Below are 19,965 nucleotides of genomic sequence, written 5' to 3' on the forward strand. Positions count from 1 at the left end.
GTCATCGCAAATGAGTTGCTTAAAAGCTTAATTTTGAAGTCGAAGTTTAGGTTCTGAGATTCGAATTTTAGTAAAAGTTAGTTACTTTTACATGCAATTGAATACTAGACAGTGGGATACCAGTGTACTTTAGTTTTCTTCTCTTTTTTTCACCCCACTTCCGGGCTGGATCCACACCAAAGCAAAACACAGCCCAGGGGGTTGTCTACTCAAACGGGCCTCCCCGTTCGCCGGCCATAAATCTAGTCAGACAGGTCAGCCCGCCGGTTAGATCTTTTCATTGCCTACCTCTAACCCTTATGGCGGTGTATTCGAGCCCGATTATGTCGTTCCTGGACCCCACTCCAGAAGCCGAGACTCGGTCTTGACGCCAATGTCTCTGCTAAGAGCACCCCCTGTGCAGGGCACTCACACCGGGTCTCGGTCTTTTTCGCGAAGGGATGAGAGAGTCCCAGTGCCTCATCACTGCCGCCCATCCGTGCAAGCACAGACGAACGGCAGCTCCGCAGGGGGCTGTCCTCAACCCCTCGCCGCCCCAGCCTCCCTGGCTTTGTGCTGGCGTATCCGTGTCACAAAGTCAGTTATCGCACGAAACCTCTCTGCCCCTGATAACATACAGTCTATGACTGTGTCAACTGTAAGGGGCCCAGTCACCAACTCACAGCAGCGACGTTCAGCATCCCAGTACTTTAGTACTTTGAAGTTCGATTAACCAAACGTTTCAGGAATGGTCGGCCTGAGTCTGTACAAGATTCATTTACATGCCGTACATATCTTCATCTAATTGGACCGTGGGGAGGGGTTGCTTATTGTTCACTGGTTGAACAGATTGCAACGTACACATTGAGAAAAAAATTGGTTTCAACATTTGTCAACAATTATTAATTTTTATATTTTGCTTTTGAAATAATAAATTTATGTAAATATAAAATTATAAATAAATAATAAATTTAATGTTGTAAAAACCTTTTTCACTGTCCATTCAAATAAATCAAAATCTCTGTAAATTTACTAAACGAAATTTTAGTAAAAAGAATAATATTTTACTATTGATTAAAAAGAAATGCATAAATTAAATCTCTCTCTCTCTCTCTCTCTCTCTCTCTCTCTCTCTCTCTCTCTCTCTCTCTCTCTCTCTCTCTCTCTCTCTCTCTCTCTCTCTGTGTGTGTGTGTGTGTGTGTGTGTGTGTGTGTGTGTGTGTGTGTGTGTGGGTGTGTGTGTATAATCTAATTATTTAATTTACTTTAAGGAAAAACTTTCTAGAAATTGTAACTTTAAATAATAATACTATTGATTTTGAAATAAACATTCCTTAACACCACAATCGATCAAACAAACGTTTTACTAGATTGCTTTTTGTTGTCAAGATTACAACTACAATACTATACAGCATGATATTTAAACAATAAGTAAACAAGTATCACGCTTATTTCTGTCATAATTCGTTGTAACAGTATTTTTTTATATAAAATATACTCTCCTAAAAACGTTTTCCTTTTTTATTTCCGTTCTTCTGACAGTAACAATCTAACGTTTTCCTTACCTTTCATCCTTTAAATGCGACGTGATTTCTAAAAATAATTTTACGTTATGTGTGCTCTGTGTATTTATATATAACCTTTCTAAAGACAGTACAAATAAAACTCACTAGCATAAGTAAAATTAACTAATTTTTATTGATCTATTATTATTATTAAATTACACGACTTGATTAATTATATATTACTTGTGTATATATATATATATATATATATATATATATAGTATATATACAATTATTATACTATATATAATTCGATATAATAATATCAAAATTATAATTATACAAACCTGCAGGTTATCTTTAAAAGCATATTATTGTAATTTTAAAATTTATAAATAAATACGACATCTAAAAGTATAATAGAAAAAAATGCTATATATTTCACTTAAATCGAAAAATTAGATGACCCGTTTCGATAGTTAAACAATCATGATCATTATATACTGGGGGAACAAATACATAAAAAATTAATATATTAAAAAAACCAAATTGACGAAATACTATAAAACGAATATTAAAATTATAAATTGAATATTTATTTAAAATAAAAACCGAACATATATAAACAATTGTCATCGTTTTAGGCAATTCTAATCGAAAACCTGGCGTTTAGAATGACCAGTTTTTTTTGCTTGATGAATTTAATTTACTGCGGAAGATATGGGAGTAAAAAAAAAAGTATATTTTATAATCTACGCTATATTTGACCGCGATTCGAAGCCGGGACCACCGGATAAAAACCAGAGACGCTACCACTCCACCAAAGATCGGTTATTCATTTCCCTTTTTATAAACATCAACTCCTTCACTATCTATTTTTAATGTTTAATGATCGAAATGGCCATGAAGTTTGAGATTTTTAAGTAACAATTAACACAAATATATTACAGAAAGCAACTACGTTTTTGAACACACTTTTTTTAAAAGAAAAAAATAAATAATAAAATCAGGTCGTTTTTTTATAGATTAATTAATTATTTAAATGCTTGAAGTTTAAGCGCACAAATATCAAATGGACAGTTTGTAGAACGAATAAAAAATTCCAAACTCTGACCAGGATTTGAGCTCGGGCTGAGAGATACAACCACTTCACTAAGGAGATTCAAAATAAAAAAAAATATCAGAATAAACACAAAATACAATTGAAAACAAAAAAAAAATTAATTAATAATAAATTGCTACAAGATATGGTAGAGATAATCAACACATTCTATACGTACTGTTCTAAAAATATGAGCGATATGATTTAGACATAACAGTGCAATACTACAGATCCAAAGATTTAAAAAATTATTAAAATTTTTAAAAATTAAAAAAAAATTTTTTTTCTTATTGGATTTTGAACGGTGAGCAGATATAATAATTAGAACTTTCGAGCATCTAGTAATTAGAGTAACTGAGGATATGCGTTATACAAAAGAGGAAAGAATTAAGCGTAGTAATGTCAAAGGAAATTTTTAAACAGAGGGGAATTTACTCTGCTGATTATTATACAAAGAATTAAATATATATATATACAAAGATAGATGCTGAAACAAGGATACTAAGGAGGGAGAATGAAAAAAGATTAGAGAAGCTTGAAATATGGATGTGTAAAAAATGGATGGTGTAAGATGAGATAAATGTGAGAATAAAATAAGAAATGAAGTGCTAAAAGGATTTGGGAAGGAAATAAAATGCTAAAATTTAAAAGAAGAAGAAGAAGAAATGTGAATCAGCTAGGACTCTGGATGAGAAGAGATTATCTGTTGAAGATTGCAATTGAGGGAAAGGTAGACAGAAAAAAGAAAGAGATATCAGATGGTAGATTCAATTAAGATTGGAAGAATATACGATAACACTAATAGACTGACTCAGGATCATGAAGAATGGAGGAATGTAAAGTTAGGACTCATAAGACATGTTGTATGAGAACTTGCCAAAAGACAAAACACATTTGAGTGATTAGTTTTCAGAAAGAAGCAGTAAATTCAAAGTTGTTAAATAAAGTTTTACAAATCGTTTAAAATTTTTAACTATAATATACATTCTAATATGTGTACTTTTACTTAAATAATATGCATTAACAAAATATAATGTATTATTTTATAAAAAAAGACTTTCTCGCCACACATTTTTAACGAGACTTTTCTAATGGAGTTTATTTACTGTTTTAAACTTAAAATTCATTTTTTTAAACCGATTTTCAACCATAAAACGGCTAAAATGATTTGAGAAATTCTAAACAAATTTTAGCTCATATGTGATTGAAGAAAATCTTTTCTTTCAGATAAAAAAATAAATAAATTTAAAAATTGATAAAGCATACAAAAACAGCTAAGTTTACAAAACAACACTACTAAATATTTTATTACATTTGTAAATTAAAAATGGATAAAAAAATAAAAAAAAACATTAAAAATAAATTAATCCTAAATTATATTTAAAATAAAATCATACATTTCCTTTAATTTGTTGACGAATTTAAGGGCTGAAGGGATGTAATGTAATCCATACTGCATATATAGCGCCTTGTTCTAACAAGTGTACTACTCCATTAAGTATTTACACAGTTGTACTTCATAGTTGAAAGGGATGCTATAGTCACGCTTATTGCATAATTAACTCCTACTTATGTAAAAGTAAATTATTGATTAATGAAACTACTTAGTGAAAACCAGTTGAAACGAACACGATATTAAATATTCACGCAACAAGCGAACAAAGTTTGAGTGAATGTGTGAGTAACAACGTGTTCATCAAGTATGTTAATTTAATTAAATAAGGAAGTAGTATATATATATATATAAAATATAGGAAATTTACATAAAATAAATATTTATTTTTCTTGGAGAAATATAAATATACATACATCATATATATGAACATATTATATAGATACATATTATATATATGTAATGAATTCATGCATATACTACGTATATAATCAAAACACACACACACACACACACACACAAACCAACAACAGTAACACAACTTTATATTTAAAGTAGCATGAATCACGCGCCGACTTTTAATTAAACATGTAGTTAGGAAAGTATACAATAAACAAGGAATTAATTTTACATGGAACGTAATTAGATCTTAATAAAAGATTAATATCCAATAATTTTTATTTTAATAATAAATAATTCACCCACCCACATACACAAATACTCTTCCAGAAAGAGGCGGAAACGCTAGGGAACAAATAAAAATTATTTAGCGTCCAAGTTTTCTAGGCATAAGTTATGAAAAATTTATGATGATTTTTATTATAACAATTTTGTTTAAAAATAAATAATAGTAATAAACACACAACTGTAGATAGAAAAAGAGAATTACTCCATTAATCTCCTTTTTTTAAATTGATAACAATTCCCAAAGGTACAATCCATAAATAAAAATTTTCAACTTTATTTTATAAACACGTTTGACGACCACTAAAAAGATGACCAGAAGTCGACTTGACCAGAAATCGCAACAGGCAGTAACGTCTAATATTTAAAGATCTTCATAAAAATCCGTTATGAGGTGTGACTAAAAATAAAAATCGATTTAAAAGGTATAATTAGATTATAAACGATTTTATTTAATAAAATATGACATTTTCAATAAACCTCATATTTAAGCTATAAATAGAAGCCTTTTCAAGCAAATCATAAAAATAAATATTGCATGTAGAAGCTGTTTATAATGCAGTAAAAAATAATAATTTTTTTATGTATTAATATTAAGGAACCAACAAATTTTGGAATAGGGCCATAAATATAAACGTACAACACGGTAAAAAGCCGCGTTCCGGGAAAGTTCTAGAACTACGGGTTGTTTCTGATGCACGGCTTGTAATTTCACAACTTACATAGAACAAATTTCGCGTGTTGCCGCAATGCTTAACGCACAAGGTACCGAGTAGACCGGGCGATCGAGTTCCGAGACCCAGCCAAACCGAGTTACTTTTTCATATTTTAAATATTATTCATTTATTTAATTCTACCACCCACCTGTGACGTTACAACATTGCAGTAGTTTAGAGCTTTTTTTGCGGTGGGGGTGCGATTTTGCTAAATTAAAAAAAAAATATATTGTTATTTTTTAATTGTTAACAAATGTTCCTAAGAAAAATATGACCTTAATTAAGCGAAATCTCGAGATACTGAGAGTCACCTTGCTCTGCAGCCTCACTCCTATGACCTTTTAAGTTGAATATTTTATGGCATCAATGTAGAAATAATCTGAACCACTTTGGTCAAAATCGGTCCAATAGTTCTGCTGATATAAAGTGATTTAGAGACCAATATCGAACTCACATACGAACATATCCGGAAAATACATACAATATCCGGAAAATTTCAATCCGGTTTTTTGGGTTCCTAGGTCTCTCTCTCTCTCTCTCTCTCTCTCTCTCTCTCTCTCTCTCTCTCTCTCTCTCTCTCTCTGTGTGTGTGTGTGCGTGTGTGTGTGTGTGTGTGTGTGTGTGTGTGTACAAGCGCGCGCCCGTCGGATTGAGAATTTATTACTTTTTTAAGATTTATTTAAAATAATAATTTTTATTTTAAAATGTTCGCAAATCCTACCCTACTACGGGGCATTTGTATATGTGTCTCCCTTAGCTGAGAACAACCTTACATGATCGAACATATGGTCCGTCAAAAAATCATATGACTTTTTCTTAAATATTTATAAACAATAAGTAAGAAGAAGCAACACCAACAAATAAGAGCAAAAAGAAAGAACGTGCTTACATGATTAAACATACTGCCCGTAAAAAAAAAATCATAAGATTTTTTTCTTAAATGTTTTATAAACAATAAATAAAAACAGTAATCTCTTATATAAAAGAGAATGTCCTGACTGATTCACTGACTCATAATCAACGTACAACGAAAACTATTTTAGGTGAAGACTTGAAATTTTCAGGGTACCTTCGTATCTTTAAGTAGGTGTGCACTAAGAAAGAATTTGGCGAAATTTTGATTTTAAGGGATTCAAATCGATAAACTAGATTTCGTGTTAACAGCGCTATCTGTTGGACGTAAAAGCAACATACGCTATATTAAATATTTTACGATTCCATTGCAATGTTTCCGATATGTGTGTCCGCTATAAACTAAAAAACTACTGGACCGATTTACGCACGAAGAAAAAGGAAGAAAGGGAAAAATCGAATAAGGTAAAAGGAAAGAAGGGGAAAAAGGGAAAAGAGGAAGGGGATTAAATAAATTTAATTAAAATAAAATAATATTAAATTAAATTTAAAATAAATAAATAATTAAATTAAAATGGAATTAAAAAATTAGAATATGTAAAGCAAACAATTGAAGATGTCAGATGCAAAAAAAAAATTGGTTGAAATTAAAAGCGTAGGAAAAGCATGGAAATAAAGGAATTAATTACATCTGTCAAATAAGTAATATTAATACATTGTGTGCGCGCGCAGAGCGACAGAATGAGTGTGTGAGTGCTCCAGAAGAATTCCGTTAAATTTTCTCTGTTTTCTGTTTAAGATAATGAAAAAAGTTCATAATAAACATGTGTCCGGAAAAGACTTTTGTTATTAAATTAGGAATAACAAAGAATTTTACCATGATTTCTGCTTAACGAAATGATTAACTGGAATCGAAAACCGGAGAAGAAGGGAGAAAGGGAAAAATCGGAAAAGGGAAATAGGGAAAAATCGAAAAAAATAAAAGAGAAGAGGGTAAAAAGGGAATAAGGGGAAAATGGAAAAAAGAAAAACGAGGAAAAGGAAAAATAAAGGGAAAAGAAAAGAGGAAGGAGGAAAGGGAAGTAAGGGAAAGAGAAACGGGAGAAAACGAGAAGGAAGAGCGAAGCGAGCCATGACCCTCTGATCGTGACGGGAAGCGCAAGTAACCATAGAGCACAGGCGAAGCTGCGATGGGGATGCTAGATTTGGGATTGTAATACATTTTTTGTTGGACTTTTATATTGAACTATTTTAATTCATTCATAAAATGGATTGGTCTAACAAATATTGTTCAATTTTCTTATCTTCCTTTTTTTAAGTTTTGGGCAACAATTCATTGTTTATCGTATATTCCTTTACTATTTTTCATAAAAAAATTTATTTACCGTTTTATCAGGATTTACTGAAAATCTAAATATAATATTGTCGATTAAATATTTTTTATTTATAAAAAATAAGTCTGCTATTAAAAAAGTATTGCGAGTAAAGCTACATATTGTGGGCGAAGTGGCGTCGGGGTACGCTAGTAATAATTATAAAATAAATTTTACTATCGTGATTCATTCATTCAAAATCGTAGCAGTTCTTAAAACACAACTATTTTTGATACAAATAAATCGATACTGAAAATACTATCGATTATCCATTTATAATCATTAGCCTTGTAGTTACAATTAAATGTACATATAGGTAGAACACGTGGGTCAAATCAAATAGTAAACTGTAATAAAAATTAGAAGAATTTTGTGTGTATATATCCTGCATAGCGATTTATTGATTTTGAAGCCAACTTCTCTTTTGTTATTGTGTCAAGGAAGGTTAGTTCTTATTACGATAATTTGTTTCGTAAATTGAATATAATACATAAATAATTAATTAATTAATTAATTTGATTTATATTTAATTTTCTAGCTCTCGTATTGAGTGAAATTAAATGTTGGGTGTGCAATCTCTAAAAGATGCCTAAACCTTTTGTCTTTGGGCTTTTTTGGTCCAGTCGACAAAAAAAGCCCAAAATCCAAAAACTTGGATTTCTAAAGCCCTCATTAAGAGTTTTTCCACGATATATCATAAGTGGTACTTATTTTTATTGGTTACAGAGGTATAGCCAAATACAATTTTAATTAATAACCCAAATTTAATTAGGAAGATTTGATGATATTTTTTTGTTTTTCCTTGATCAATTTTCATTATTCAAAAAAAAGAAAAAATGTTTACACAAGATGTAAAAATTTATCCAAAACATCAATTTTGGATACCTAATAATAATCCCACTCCGAAACGCCGCCCGCCCGGAGGTCCTAGCAGCGGAGACGTGCCGTAGGCACGCCCTGCAGGTAATATATATATATAAAATTGAAAATTTTGTCAATTTAAGAGAATTTTGTCAATTTTCGGAATCAGAAAAATGATGTCTTCATACAGGGGGAAAAATATCCCTTTTTTTTGTAGAAGTATTTTCCATTAGAATCCATTATTTTCTATGATTGGTTAAATAAACCCTTTAATAAACAATTTTATGACATTAAATATCTATAGAAAATAGAATTTAATATTTATTTTTTCACACACAAATTAAAATCTAACCAACTGTCAAACTCAGATGATAATTATCAACTAATACTTTTTAAATTCAATAAACAATTAATTTATATTTTAACAATTAATTAAAGAAAATATAAAATATTCAAAAATGAAAAAAAAACAATAGTAATTAATAAATAACCAATTGATTAATGTTCTTTTAAAATAATAATAATAAATAAAAAACACTACGTAACTTAATATTATGAAAATAGAATAAAAAAACTGCGTAGGTTAACTGGATAGTATGGGTGCCACAACTGAACGCCTACTGGAGAAAGCTCCAAGTCCTTTTTAACAATCCATAGATGGAGATCACAACAGCAACGAGATTTAACTCATAGAATTGCTAACGCCCCTATATATTTCAGGGACAAAACATATAAATTTACAACATCCTTTAATTCATTAATTATTTTTACTTTTGAAAATAAATAATTAATAAAAAAACACGATTTATAAATGGACAAAATATGTATTTTTTAAATAATAAATAAAATTATCCAATTGAGTAAGCTCAAAGAGGCCTGAAGTATTGTGAAATTATCAAAAATTAAAATCCTGTTAGATTGAATTTAATTAGATTGGAATACATTAATTATAATTCACTACGATAAGTGGAGTTCAATTAACATAACCGTATTATAGACACTGTCATAATGAATCAGGAAAAGATAGATTATCAAACTGCAGCATGAAACATTATGTTGAAACTAATTAAAATAATTCATAATATAAATGATCTATATAGGTTTTTTTATTTCCTTGTACGAACTAAAAGGAAGTATTGTGATCGCTAAAAATTTCAGTTTCCAGATTTCAACGGAAATATCCATTTTGACCATCCCTGAATCCATTTAGACTAGTTTCGTCGTGATGTCTGTGCGTAGGTGTCTATCTCGCATAACTAAAAAACGATTAGCCGTAGGATGTTGAAATTTTGGATTTAGGACTGCTGTAACATCTAGTTGTGCACCTCCCCTTTTGATTACAATCGACTGGACCAAAAAACCTCAAAAACTTTGGTTTTTTTTTTACTTTTTCTTAACCACAATAATATGCCCTTATTAAGAGTTTTTCAACGATATATCATAAGTGATACTTATTTTTATTGGTTCCAGAGTTATAGTAAAATACAATTTTAATTTATGAAATATCTGGATCTTACAAGGGGAAGGCAGATCGGTTCAAATCCGACTTCATCTTTTTCTTTATTTAAATGTATTGATTTATTAATAATTATTAATCTCTGATTATTTTTTATTTAACCGCTAATTAACCTTGATTTATTTTTAGGTACAAGACTATCTAAAGGTAGTCGTAACTAAAATTAGTGGTGGTGCTGCTTCAGAAATTTTTTTCGGGCCATTCCAAGGCCATGGTAAAACTTTTCTGTAAAATAAATGAACCGAAACAAATGAATCAAATAGAATAGCTGGAAGCAGGATAATAATCTAATTCTACACTTTTATCAAATTCAAGAATATGGTGCACGGTTTTTAAGCACAATTTGCTTAAAAATTGTATTCGGTTTAATCGAATAAATAATAACATGTCAATAGAGATAATATTTTTTTAGTATTATTAGATAACTTAATAAAATGCCCGCTTAAAAACACTATAATCTAATGGTTCTTAATCAAATTTCTATGCACACAGAAACAAATACATAATTTTACTAAATTACCATCTCTTTCACCCTCCCAGCATGTTTGTAGACAGATTTGGCGATCAAAGTCTCCTTGCTTTCTACCATTTTCTAATCGCTACTGAAAAAACAACTAAGCCGCTTTCATATTCCTTCCACCGACTTAACCAGAAAACGGAACAAACAAGGAACGTTCCATACACACGCAAAGTAAAAAAAAACTTTTTTTTACTTCGCGTGTGTGTGGAACGTTCCTTGTTCGTCATCAACCAAACACCACGCCGGTGGAACTACGAAGCACACAATTCCATACAAAGATTTTTGTATACCTTTTTCATAAAATGGGGGAATGTTACTGACATGGATTATATACTGTATAAAGTATAAAGAAAGAATTCAAGAAAAAATGACTCTATTATAATAAATGTTATCGATAATATCAAGTGGAAATAGTGGTGCTATAGAAATAGGGGAACCGCCAATGCTCCCAAGCCTTCGTGAAGGGGTAATTTAAAAATTTTAAATGGAAATGATAGGATTATGATATATTATTTTATCTTGGGAGGGGGGAAGTGTAGTGGTCTAGTACCAAAAAAACAAATTGTTTCAAGGTAAGAGAATTTAATAAATTTGATCTTTTTTAATGTTTCACTGTTGAAAAGTTAATAGGTAATACAGACCCCATTTTTGAAACTAGTTATTTACGTTGAAACAATTTTTACGTTAAAATGTTTTTTTTTTTCAATGCCCTTTAAAATGATGCATTACAATGGTGAAATGAAAATTGCAACTTTAAAATGATGCATTACAACCTACACTTTTTTTTTGAGTTGCCTATGGGGGGGGGGGAGGGCAACTCAAAAGCAACACGAGTCCTGTGTTGCTAATCCCATGCTAAAAAATTCATTTTTATATGTTAAACCAGTGGTTCCCAAACGTTTCCTAGTCGCGACGTCTTTTTTCAATTAAAATTTTTCCATGGCGCCCTACTCTAAGTATGACTATTCGTAAGTAAGAGATAAAATTAAATAAAACTCATATATATTCATTATTTTTTTACTTTATTAATATTAAATCATAATTATAAATGTCTTTGTTCAATTAATTATGAAGCTTTCATAATATTTCGTGGCGCCCCTGTGAAGAGGCCGCGGACTCCCCTGGGCGCTGCGGCGCACAGTTGAAAAGTTTTTATTTATGATTTGCCATGCTTTGTAAACACACATATGTATATCAACGCACATGAATTTTTGATGAAAAAATATTTTCTTTCTTCTTTTTTTTTTAGAGAAGGACATTTTTTGTGGTTGGAACTTACAATTTTAAACTAGGATTATAAAAAAAAAAAAGAGCTAAAAAATATATCTTTAAAAAAGTATCTAAATATTTAATTTAAATTAAATTAATGGCTAACCTATATATATATATATATATATATATATATATATATATATATATATATATATAAATGATTGTCTGTCTGTCTGTATGTCTCTTATGCGATCATAAACCGTTCATCCGATTGCGATGAAACTTTGGTAAGTTGTGCGCACGCCCGCGAAGGTTTCTGGATTAGTTTGGACCCGCTAGGTGGCGCTGTGGTCGAGATATTTTGAAAAATTGTATTTATGGTCCCGATTTGGCTCATATTCAGAATGTGTTACTTACATGGAAAGAAATACCTCTGCAAAAAATGGACCCGATAGATGGCGCTGGGATTGAGATATTTTAAAGAATTATATTTATGGCTTGATTTACCTCATATTATGACTATATATTAGATAAGTGAAAGGAAATATATTTACAAAAAAAAAAAAAAAAATGGACCCGTTAGGTGGCGCTGGAGTTGAGATATTTGTAAAAATTGTATTTATGGGCCGATCTGGCTCGTATTCAGAATATATATTAGTTATGCGAAAAGAGAATTTTTTGCAAAACCTATACCCGCTAGGTGGCGCCGGTGTCGAGATATTTACGAAAAAAGAAAGAAATATACAGACTTTCTTCTTCTATAGATATAAAAGACAATGTTCGTATAGACTAAAAAAACTACTAGACCGATTTACGCTACTGGTCCGATTTAAAAGACAAGAGGGGAAATGGGGAAAAGAAAAAAGAACAGGGAAATAGGGAAAAAGAGAAGAAGGGAAAAAGAGATAAAGTGAAAGGTTAAATTTTACGAAGTTCCATAATGTTAATCTTTTTAATGTTTTACCAAACTTTCAATTTCATTCATTTAATATATATACATAAATGTATATATACTCAAATCTAGCAATAGCGAAGCATTGCTAGATTTGTCTAGATTTGTCTGCTAGTATTTAATAAAAATTATCATAATATTACATCCTAAGATTATTTCAAAAAGTAGGAACTAGTTTTCAAATTTAAAAATGGGCTGTTCTGGTTTTGTTACCCATAAATATGATTCATACAGATCAGTATGTAGTAAATTAGAACTTTGAAATGTATTTATATTTCTAAATGTGCAACCATTTAAAAGTAAATCGATTTACATAGCAAAATACTTCTGTTTATAACAAAGGGCCCCTTTTATTATACTTCAATTTCTACTTTTTTTTCAATTACTTTATTTCTTATTTAATTAATTATCTATCGATCTAAAAGAATTTCCGTTTTATTTATTCAAAATTATAGACATTTTTTCACAGAAACAGTATTACTTTCTACTGTTGAAATTTTACACGACTGCCCAAAATGGAGTGTAATGTATTTAGAGTGTATGTATGAATGTTTGTTCCACCGTAGCGGCTGAACCGATTTGGATGTATAGTTTCACGTTGGAATCCTTACGATGGAGTATCATAGGTTTTATGTACATATTATATATGTATATGCATGTGATTCAAAAGGAAAGGTAAATGATTAATCAGGAAAATGATTCTAGAGCTTGAAATAAGGAAAAACTTTCACACAAATATATATCAGAAAACGCTTTGTTATCGAATTACGGCTAGCGAAAAATTTCGCGCCGATTTCAGTTCCGTCGGTGAAATTTTAGTATATTAGGGATAAATTTGATCGTTTCTTATATTTTTAACCTTAAAAATCGAATAAAAACAAATCCCAGAAATTTATTTCTTGTAGTTTTCATGATATCCAACGTAAAACAGAAAAATTCTGCAACGAAAAATATTTTTTTATGTTTGAAGTACAATAACCTAGTTAAATGACTAAAATGTGTAAATTTTATTATCAAAACGTGTAGAAAATTTTATTATGAGAAAAATAATTTAATAAAGTTTATGAAAAACAAAAAAAAAAAAATCAACTTTTATTAAAAACAGACTTAACAAAAATATATTTATGAATTTGTAAAACTTAAAAATAACTGTTTTTAGTACAATAAATTTAGATCTTTTAAAAATGAAAATATATGTAAATTTTTTTTTTTTTTAAATACTCACTACTTTATACTCTAATAATTTATTACACGACTGCCCAAACAAGAGTGTAATGAATTTAGGGTGTATATATTTATGCACTTATGTTTGTTCCACAGTAGCTTCTCAACGGCTGAACCGATTTAAACCCCGCGTTGGAATTTTTACATTACCGGGAGTGTCATAGACTATATAAATATGTGCAGATATATATATATGTTTAAATAAATTTAAAAAAAATTAACTACATACAAAATTGTCACCCGCACGCTCTTTAATTATCCTATATTAAAATTACTTTTTAATATATTTTCTCTTTATATATAATATATATTTTTAATATTTATCTCTTTTTAAATAATACTAATTAGATAAGCCTATATTTTCGCGTACTCGTACGCGAGAAATGAACTCAAATAATTTTTCAATTAACGCTTTCAAAATTATTATTTTATTATATGCAGATTTTATTTATTTATTAGTTCCACACTGGATTATATTAATTAGTATAATTAAAATTTACATTTTTATTCATTAACACAGAATTATAACAATTTATTTTACCCCATATACGTATTAAAGCGGTTTTTATCAAGGTCTTTTTCCATGTTTTCTCTAAATCCTCCAAGGCAAATTCTTCAGCAATTATCTCTATTATACGTGGAATAGCATACATATATATATTTATAATGCAATAACGTATAATAAGTATAATTATGTTATAATCTGAATGAAAAAATTATTTATTATTTTGTAGGACGATTAAACGTAAATTCAAAAAAGGAGGATAACTTGCCACCGAAGTTTATAAACCTATTATAATTCGTATAAAATTAAAAATATAACACTATCTAATGATAAAAAACGTATATTTTATCCATAAAATATAATTTTATTTATGTAAAAATATTTTACAGATTTTCAAAAAAAAAAAAAGTAATAAAAGATTAATTTGGGGCAACTGAACATCTCAATTTCCCCCGAGGGGAAGACAATCCTCCAAGTAGCGTGTCTGGTCGCTATACCACCTCCTCCGTTCCTAGCTTTAAGTAGCCTAATCGGAAGAAAACTGAACAAAACACATACTTTTAAATCATTCAAACAATCTGGCTAGATATTATCTGATAATATCGAGCCAGAAAAAAATAACAAAGTATAAATGATAAAAAAAGAAAAAAAAGATAAATTCATCCCCTTGTTTCAGGAATGGGGTAACATCAATCCTTATCTTACAGTAAATATGTAAGACATCATTCCATATTTTATAATAATACATTTAAACTGTTAACTAAATATAAAGAAAAACAAAATAAAAAATACAAATACGTGATCACCGATCAAAAAAAAAAAAAGCTAACAACATAGTCGTAGGACTATCCCGTCATGAGGCTAAAACCGCGTTCCAGGGGAAAGTCCTACAATTGTGGGTTGTTTCTGATGAACGCCTTACACCACACACAACTTAATTTAAAATATTTATCATTTTATTTAAATATAATATCTTTTCGTTTATTTAATTCAATGATTCTAACTAAAGCGCGCGAGCATACCGTATTTAATTCGCGCGGGTGTGACGGTACTAGCAGCGAAGGTCGGCACTAATCAAGCTAATGTAATTTCACAACTTACATAGAAAAAAATGTTGCTTGTACGGTCGGCAAAACGGTGTAGCCGCGAGTCTTAACGCACCGAATCGACCAAGCGATCGAGTTTGAGACCCGGTCAAACTGAGTTACTTTTTCAAACTTTAAATATTATTCATTTATTTAATTCTACCGCTCATCTGTGACGTCAGAATATAGCAGGCAACTACAACAGCATTTTTTAGGATGGGGAGATATTGTATAGAATTTTTTTTTCGAACTATTGTTATTTTTAATCGTTAAAAAATGTGCCTAAGAAAAATATGACTAATTAGACGAAATATCAAGATATTTCGGGTGACCTTACTTTACAGCTTCATCCCCTTGACTTTTTAAGTTGATAATTTAATAGTATCAATGCCCTATATATAGAAGTAATCTGACCGAATTTTGTCAAAATCGTCCCATTATTTCTGAAGATATAAGGTGAGGCCGACGCCGAACATACACGTACATTAACATCTGGAAAAATTCCCTTCCGATTTTCTGGGTTCCTTAGGTGTCAAAACGTCAAGATCCGGTGAAAACCGCGATGCCAAAATTGGACCGATTACAATACTTTCTCTTCTAGAGCTACAGCTCTGCTATAGGGCGCTATCTATACGTGAAAGTAAAAAGGGCTGCACCTAAAAAAATGCATTTATAAGAAAAAGCAGATGCTAAAAATCTGTCTCGATAGATAGAATTAAGGAAAAAGTAAAGAAAGATTATATATAGAGTAAACGAAACAAAGCGTAAAAGGTCTCCGGAATTTTAGAATACTTGCATTAGTTTTCCAACTAATCTTGCGAAAATATTTAAAATAACTTCCCAAAATAAAAGAAAAAAAAAGCGAGGGATCATTTGACTGACTCACCTTCCTTTATTTTTTGTTTGTTTAAAAAAACGTGTAGCGAGATAAAAGCCGATAACAAAAAAGTTATAACAACAAGATAACAAAAAAACAGAACCTTATGAAATCTTCAATGATGTTAAATCGTCTTCGTTAAAGTGTCATAACCGAAGCGGTGTACGCGTCCTGACATGAATCACACAAGTCACTCTCTATAACGGAAAAACCATTCTCAAAAATAAACCCGAGTAAATCTGCTTGCTCTTAGATAAATTAAGTAATTTCCCTTCGGCTTCATCAACGAGCCGAATATACGTATGCATATCGACATTCCTAGCCCGTCGAAATGAAATTCAAATAACAACACCATTAATCGATTCACCACAACGAATGGCTGTACAATGAACATCATTATTCTCAGAGAAAACTACTCTAACTAGTACCTTTTGTACGCGTCAAAACCACAACAAAGACGGGTAAATAGTGTCATGCAACAAATTAATTTAATAATCTTTCAACCGAGTTAAAATATATTATGCCTCCTCTTCGGCAGAGGAACTAATAAATCTTATTCTATATGATAAATAACAAATATTTTAGTAACTTATCCTTGTGTGTCGATAGATATAAAATAACATTCCTTTACATGTTCCCTTTTTTATCATCGCTACCAAAAGAGGTAAACAAACTTTTGGCACAATTAATATCATTATGTAATATACAATTACATAAAGGTAACCGCATTTAGAAAATACCTAGGTAAATCGATATATATATTACACATACACACCATAAACGACAAAGTAACATATGACATAATTATATTTATCCCCCTCCAAAGAAAGGATAATCATTTTTAAGGATAATCATTTTAACGATACATTTTTTAGAACAAAAAATTTTTTTTTAAATTATTACTAAAATTAGTAATCCAATAATACAATTGAGAATACTAATAGTAAATAAGTCAGAGCCGTTCTATTACCAGTAAACATTTCTTCATTTTATTATAAATAATTGAAAAATCTAACAATAAATTATTATTATTAATAGAAAGTTACAATATTAATTTTAAATGAATTTTTTAAAAGTTATATATTTAAAAAACATGCATTGCTCTGAAGAATTTACAAAACAAGAGATAAATATTAAAAATTATAAAACACGATTACAAAAAAAAACAAAAAAAAACATTACTCTTTAATATAGGATAATTAAAGAGCGTGCAGGTGACAATTTTGTAAATAGTAGAATTTTTCAAATTTATTTAAACATATATAAATAACTCGATAACAAAGCCTTTTCAGATATATGTTTGTATGAACGTTTTTCCTTATTTCAAGCTGTAGAATAAATTTCCAGATTATTTCCCTTACATTTCACTCCTTTTAAATAGGCACTCCTTATAGGGCAGTCGTGTAAAAAAGGTGACAATAACAACCTTGCTGAATTTCTCCGTATTTTGCAAACAGCTTAGAATTTAAACTGTCCAACAGTATAAATTACCCTAACGACCTCATTTATTTTCTTAATGAAATAGATTTCAGAAAATTAACCGCAATCCTCTCCTCTCTTAAGTTACGAAAGAGTGAGTGTGAGAGAGGGGGAAGAGAGAGAGAGAGATAAACTGTGCTCTCTCCAGCTCTTATATCACTCTTTATATGAATTAATTAAATTTAATATATTACATTTATAAATAAATAAATAAAACATTGAAAATTTATTAATTTTAATTGTTTTAAAATGTGGATCAAAGACGCTTTTACACGACTTATAATCTGTAACATTTCCCCGTTAAAAAATTTCACGAAAATTCACTAAATAATTAGTGAATAAAAATCATAGGTTAAAAGTATGAAACAAATCTCGTCCAATTTTTCATAAATATTTAAAATATCATTAACGCAACGTATATACAAATCACCATACCAAATTTCTTGATTATATATATTCATTCGTTCAAGAGATATTACGCAAAATAATTGTCTATACATATCATAAAACCAGAAAGTAGAACACAGTTCTACTGTGTTCTACAATACTCGTACTTTGGCTTACAACAAAAAATATCCTTAATATACGATTCTTCTACCATTTAAAAATTTCTCTACAAATTTATATAAAATAAAATAAAAATTTCTTTTACAAAAACAATATATCAACTAAATTAAAAAAAAAAAACTAATAAAAAAGAAATTATTTTCCGAATCCTTTTAACGTGCTCAAATATTTTACTTACTTAGTATTTTTACTTATGTGTATATATATATATATATATATATATATATATATATATATATATGAACTGTGTTTATGTAATGCTTCTCCGATCGGCCAGGAGCCGGGAGTCTCAGGCCGGCCCGCGCGCGAGGCGGGGCCGGACTGAGGCCGCCTCTCTAAATAACGTTTAATCATTATAATTTCCAGCAAATACTTCCAGAATCCTTTTTTGTTAATCTGTGAAGCAACCATTTCTGAGAAAATCTATAAATAATAATGTACTATTACAATAAAATACTTGTTTATTTGTCTTTACCTAAATGAATATGTGTAGCTTTTTATTTTCATTTTTCAACTCAACAAATTTCAAAACCGGTAATTAAAAATAATCCATATTCAAGGACCTAAAGATTTTTATAACATATAATACACTAATTTTTGAAAATTATTTCTGAAAACTACGGTGAAAAAATAATAAAATTATTTACTTTTAAATCCTAAAAACTACTATAAAAAAATCTTAAATAATACTGGAAAAAATACAACAAACATTTATAATTAACAAAGAAATTAATTATTAAAAATTAGTTGGCCAGTTCCTTTCTTTAAAGAAATAACAGATTTATGCATAAATACATTACCATATAAAAAATTTATTATTAAAACAAGATCAAAATTACTTATTAGAATAAAAATAATTAATAATAATAATAAACAGAAATAAAAATAGATCCTATTAAAAGAAAAAAAAAACTATGTTCAAAGAATATTTATATTGAATCAAGTAAAACGTTCTAGAAAATTAGATAACTCTCTCACTCTCATATATACATATATAAATATATATACACTGTGTCCCACGAACAGGTATACGCTTTTCATTTAGTATTACTCGCCCATTCCCCGACCAATTCTATTGAAACTTTACAGACGTTTTAACGAAAGTTCTAAAAATGTTTTGTAAAAATTTCAACTTTCTACGATTTATAGAAACAAAATTGCGATTTTCAAATAAAAACATCAATTTCAGATAAACTATACTTTTTATCATTACAAAACAACCCGGTAAAAATGATTAAAAAACAAATGATAATTAAGAAGTATAATAATTAAAAACAGTTAGATAATTAATTAGTCACGGTTATGACCAGTTATTTGAATACAAAAAGTTTTATTCAAATTGAAGAGATGATTAACAATGCATCATCTATTTTTAATCACTTTTACCAGATATTTTTTAATGAATAAAAAATATGTTTTATCTGAAATTTGTATTTTTATTTGAAAGCCGCCATTATTTATTCTAAAAAATCCTAGAAGGCTGAAATTTTCACAGGATATTTTTAGAATCTTAGTTAAAAGGTTTGTAAAGTTTCAATAGAATCAATGGGGGAATGGGAAAGT

General features: G+C 29.3%; 1 protein-coding gene across 2 annotated transcripts in view; it reads right to left on the bottom strand.

Moving 5' to 3' along the window:
- The window catches only part of LOC142332281 (ciliary microtubule associated protein 1A-like), a 56,527-nt gene that overhangs the window by 35,631 nt on the left and 931 nt on the right, over positions 1-19,965 (bottom strand). The gene's annotated exons all lie outside the window — the stretch shown is intronic.

Source organism: Lycorma delicatula, chromosome 11 (assembly GCF_047948215.1).
Source record: "Lycorma delicatula isolate Av1 chromosome 11, ASM4794821v1, whole genome shotgun sequence".
In the NCBI taxonomy this organism is placed as follows: domain Eukaryota; kingdom Metazoa; phylum Arthropoda; class Insecta; order Hemiptera; family Fulgoridae; genus Lycorma; species Lycorma delicatula.